This window comes from Callorhinchus milii, unplaced genomic scaffold (assembly GCF_018977255.1).
Source record: "Callorhinchus milii isolate IMCB2004 unplaced genomic scaffold, IMCB_Cmil_1.0 Scaffold6, whole genome shotgun sequence".
Classification (NCBI taxonomy): Eukaryota; Metazoa; Chordata; class Chondrichthyes; order Chimaeriformes; family Callorhinchidae; genus Callorhinchus; species Callorhinchus milii.
In genome coordinates, this window is record NW_024704747.1 from 30,680,856 (window position 1) to 30,686,936 (window position 6,081).

The window sequence follows — 6,081 nt, forward strand, 5'->3', positions numbered from 1 at the left end:
GGGGAGGATGAGACGCCGGAGTCACATCCTCAAATATCTGACATGTAACACAATGCTTTACAACCTGCTGGAGGAAGGGGGTAAAACCTGGGGCAAACCATGACTTCGTTATCCAATTATACATGGATTGTGTTCCTTCATGAGTAAAGTTATGTAATACATGTGCCATCCATGGGAACATTTTTCGTGGCAGAACCACCTTTAACTCATTTGAGACCCAAATTCCCAGATCATTAATAAAACAATCTAGACGGGCCCATTTTTGTTTTTCCTCCAGAGGGGCCTCATACTGAATCCGAAAGATCTCATCCCGCATTGTATCAGTTACAGAGGGGTACTCGACAGCTTGTTGTAATACCAACATTTTCACTGGTTTATTTAAAGCAGCAGCATGTCTAGCAGCTGCGTCTGCATAAGCGTTACCTTTAGAAATTGGGTCAGCTTGGTTTGTGTGGGCTGCACACTTTATCACTGCAATTGCCCTTGGTAGCAATAATGCGGCAAGGAGATTAACTATAAGTTCTCGATGTTTAATAGGAGACCCACTGGAGGTGAGAAACCCTCGATTCTTCCAAAGTTGACCAAAATCATGACACACCCCAAACGCGTAGCGAGAGTCAGTAAACACATTAATCACTTTTCCTTCTGCTAACTCACATGCTCGTTTTAAGGCGGTTAGTTCTGCAGCCTGCGCAGATGTGGTGGAGGGTAATGAGTCGCTTTCTATGACAGCAGCAGTTGACACTATAGCATATCCTGCACAGGGCTGACCACACTCGTTCCTGCATGCTGATCCATCCACAAACCACTCACACTCTGCATTGTGTAAGGGACTCTCCTTCAAATCTAGTCGCGGTTTTGTCTCTAGGTTTATAACCTCTAGGCAATCATGGGGTTCTCCCTCGTCTTCTACGGGCACAAGAGTTGCCGGGTTCAAAACAGTGCAACGCTTGATAGTCAAATTTGGATTGGATAACAGACCCACCTCGTATTTGCTACTTCTGGCACTCGTTAAATGTTGCGTCGCATGACGGAGCAGGCATGATTCAACCGAGTGTGGAACATGCACAACAAGGTGATGATTCAGCGTTAATCCCTCAGCTTGCATAACCGCATAGTAAGTGGCAGCTACCACCTTCAGGCACCCCGGCAGAGCACTAGCAACCGGATCCAACTTTGTAGTAAAATATGAAACCGGTCGCTGCCCACCCCGTGCTCTTGAGTGAGAACCGCTTGCGCGAATCCTCCAACCTCATGTACAAACAAGTTAAATACCTTCTCATAATTAGGAATGCCTAAAGCGGGGGCACTTTGCAAAGCTGTTTTGAGCTGGTCAAAGGCTTGTTCTGCCTCCGTTGTCCACACCAGAGGCTCCACTGTGATAGTGGGCTTAGTCATCTCCGTCAATGGCTTGGATAACTGGGCGTAATCACTAATCCACTGTCTACAGTAGTTGGCCATCCCCAAAACGTGTTTCATTTGTCTGATCGTGATTGGTTTAGGAATTTTCCTAATACCCTCTATCCTATCGGGGGATAGTTGACGGGTATCCTGACACAAGTCATGTCCCAGATAATGGACCTGTGGTCTTACAAGTTGCAATTTATCCCTGGCCACTTTATGTCCCTTCACAACCAATTGTTGTAATAAGTATTTAGTGTCTTTTTCGCAATCTTCCACAGAGAGACTGGCAATCAGTAGATCGTCCACATACTGGATCAGGGTAGACTTCCCTGGGAATTGTAAATCCTGCAAGTCATTCCGCAAAGTTTGGGAAAAGATAGTGGGGCTCTCACAGTACCCCTGGGGTAATCTAGTCCAAGTATATTGTTCACCCTTATATGTAAAGGCAAACAAGTAATAGGACTCTGGTGGATGGGAACTGAAAAGAACGCAGAGCACAAGTCTACAATAGAATAACAAACTGAATCAGCAGGAATGGCTGTTAATATAGTCGCAGGATTAGGCACCACAGGGCAGCACTGGATTACTACATTATTAATAGCTCTCAAATCTTGCACAAAACGCCATCGCTTCCCATCCGATTTGAGTACTGGCAGGATGGGGGTGTTACAAGGACTACAGTATTTTATGATGATTCCCTGATCTAACAGGCTTTCTACAACTGATCGTATTCCCTCAACTACCCGCAATGTCACATGAGGGTCAGAGTTCTCACTTTTAAAGTAAGGCTGCTCGTCTGTTTCCAGAGTGCATGCAGCCGCAATACCCTCTGGCCCTAAATAGAGGGAGTGAACCTGTAAAGTGGAAGCAATTCTCACATGGTCTTCGAACCGAGTTATATCTACTTCTCCACTTTTTACGTAAAAAGCTGTACAATGTAAAGGGGAAGTACGTGCAGACAACGTATGCTCCAAGTAATAGCATTCAAGGAGCAAGTTCGTTTTATAAAACAGCATGACATGAATTAATAGTTCAGGATTTAACAATGTCCAACAGAAATAGCCTGGGGATTGCAACTTTGGGGAACTGGGAGAAACAAGGGAGCACAGTCTCGGGTATTCATGCTCAGGTGTCAGCAAGGTGATTCCATCTGGGGCGCACTTAATGATTATTCCCATTTTACACAGCAAATCCCATCCACACAAATTGATCGGCAATTCACTGTTTACTAGGAACTGGTGGTAACCCTCAATCGTACTTTCCCCTATGTCTCCCCTCACCTCAACGGATCATAGCCATCTCTATAGGCTTTCCTGATACGCCAACAACCGCTACAGTCCCGCTTTGCTGGACGGAGTTAGAATGAGTCAAAGCTGAATAAGTGGCCCCAGTATCGACAAGCAATGTCTTTACCTCCCCATCTACAGTTAAGCGAATACAGGGATCCGGGATATCCGAGTGTTTAGAAAAGCCACGGGATTGGGGAGTCAGTGGGGCCGCTAAACTTCATTGTGGTGAAAACTCTTCCGATATCGCAAGCATCTGGCGCGCCGGGGCTTGGTACTGGGACTGTGACTGTTGGAAACCCTGAGGTGCATAGACAATTTTACCTTGGGGGCAGAACTGGACCTGGGATCCCTGGCACCTATTAGGGCAATCTCGGGACCAATGTCCATATGCTCCACAGGCGAAGCAATTCTGGTTAGGACCTCTGGGCTGGGACGGAGGAGGAGGAGGACAATTCAGCCTATAGTTTGGTTGACTATATCTGTGATTGTACCCTGAATTATAGCCTCCTCCCCATCTGCCGTAACCTCCTCTACCCCGACCTCGTCCTCGCGTTCTTCGCCTCTGAAAACCTCTTATCTGTGTACTCATACCTTCTGGGCAAACCCATGTCCCAGGAGAGGCGGCGGCTTGCACTAGGGTGGAACTTAAGGCAGGGGTGGTAGGCACAGGTGCAGTAGTAGCGACGGGTAATTGTGCGTCTGTAGCCAACATGGGGCTCAGCCGATGCCAACCCACCAGCAATGGTAGAGACTGCCATCTCAAAAGCCGCTTTAGTCCCTTTTTCCCTTTTCGCCTCAAGCTGCTTGTAACAATGCTTTAATGTTGGCATTAAATCTATCATGACCTTGCCTTCCCACCCACATAAGGACTTGAACATGCCTTGCAATTCTTTCTCAAGACCTGCCACAAGCGCTGCCACAAAGGGCGACTGGTTGGCAGTCACATTCTCAATTCCCGAATAGCGCGAGAAAATTTTCCTAAACCTCTCAACATAATCCTCGAGAGACTCTCCTTTCTTCTGAGTACAGTCGCTAATTTTAGTCCAATCAGAGGTTTGGGGGTACAAATAGCGCAAGATTTGTATAATAGCTGTGAACATTTGTGGAGGGGCTGGCCCTGAGTTGTCTCCGACAAGGTTATTACACCGATGCCTAATTTCTCTTAGCATGTGGTGTCCCTTGGAAGGGGGCAACCATGCTTCCAAAAACACGATCCAATCGGGCACAGTAGGATTATGACACAAACGCATAATAGTCAATGCCCTTTCAGCCTTGGCAAAATCTACATCTGGGAGGGGGGTTAGCAAAATCAAATCTTTTAGTTCAGTGGCTGTCCATGGGCGGTAAATTTTCATTGTGCCCCCGATAGGGGCTGGAAATTCGCGCATAGGGAACATTAATGGTCCACTGTCGCTCACGGATCCTGCCGGCAAGGAGCCGTCAGTAGGCAAGGAATATGGTGGCGGAGCAGAGGGATAGGGGTCAGGAATGGGACAGGATATGTAGGGAGTGCTTGCCAGCTGACCCAGGTTAATGGGAGCAAACGTGTCCGATCTTCCCATGGAGGACAGAGGTGAACTGAATGAGCCCGGTGAGGGGGTAGCCGATATGGTTGACCGTCCTCCTATGGTCGACACCGAAGAAGCTGGGAACACAGCCAAACTACTTGGATGTGTCCGTATATTTGTGGGGGAACCCGTCAAAGTAGAGGCAGAGGCTACATTGGGATATTGGCATAAACCGGTTGCTGCAAGAGCTGCTGCTATTGTCAACTCCTCATCCTCATTATAACCCGTCGAAGGGGCAGTTTCCTCAGCTGCCTTCCTTTCCTTTTCTGCCTTATTTCGTAGCTGCTGAGCCACCATTACCTTTGCTGCTGAGTTTTGTCGACTGGCCAAAACACTCTGCGCCTATCGTTTTTCACTTTCAGTAATCCACAATTTAAGCGCCTCTATTTGCGGGGTCATATTATGCTTTCTGCAGACACAACTACCGCACCCACCTTGCTCAGATTTGGCATGGACCGTTGCCTGAAGATCGGCAATACGGTCTTTATTAAAGGATCCGTCTGGAGGCCAAGAAAATGGTTGGCCCTTAGTTAATTTAGTCCAGGTCCGCAAATAGCAAACACTGTGCTGGCCAAAATGACTTTCCATATAGGCAGCTGGGGTGCCCTTATCTCCCTTCTGAGCCGAGCTAAACGTTTGTCCCATGACGATTGTTAATAACAAAGTAAATGGCCTCCCCACCACAATTAAATACACACAAGTAACTGAATGACTTAAACTTCAACGGCCGATTTCTTATACATACAAGACCTTAACTTATCAAGACATCTAACTTATCAATTACAACTTATGATATTAGGGACTCGAACCCGTAGTCGACTTAATATTAGGGACTCAAACCCGTAGTCTACTTAACCTTAATCCTAGGGACTCGAACCCTTAGTTTAACAACCTTAATATTAAACAACCTTAATAATAAACAACCTTAATATTAAACAACTTTAATATTAAACAACCGATCGGAGTTATAACTTCATCTGTGTCGGGCGGAAACACCAGCGGCCGACTTCCCTGAAGACGTCTTATCCATGTACTATACCTTATAGTACTAAACCACCTGGAATCATTTAGGTCTAACAAATCGCAATTTTGCACCTTAAATCGAAGAGGTCGGGAACCCTCGACAACCACGTCTCAACAACGTATCGTACACAAACAATGGTAAGAATGCTCACCTGTGCGCGATGTTTGTGCTGAAGGGGAAACCCGGTCTTTCGATCTCGGTGGAACCTCCAAATTGTTAAACCCAGATTGCGATGTGCGATTGCTCTTAAAGACCTGAAAACTCAACACGGAGTCAGTGCGGTATACATCCAAAAAGCTTTATTTCATATATATATGAGATGCAGAGCGGTAGCAACAACTCTCCCAAGGTACTGCTCCCCACACTGCACACCAGAGAAAAACAACATCTGACCTTTATACATGTTCCATTTTCCCATAATTGGATGTCTGTTTCTTTCATAAAAAGAGATATGGGTCCCGGGTTCCTTAGCACAATAACATATACATTGATAGTTGCGAAACCAAAACAAAGCTGAGTTTACACCAAATGCGAAAACATATTTTGTCTCATTGCCTTTGCTTATTCTGTAACTTTTGCGATTGCCCAAAGATGTTACATTCCCACACTTTCCACAGAACCCAAGGCGAGTGCTCTAACCATTACTCTACAGGACTCCACAGGACATTAATCTAATTAGGTCACTAAATAAATGGAAATTGTTGTTGCTCCATTGGAGCAACAATAGAGTTGGCATAAATTGTTTTTTTCCATCAATGTTTTCCACAAACTAGTCCCTACTCGCCAGGACAGACTC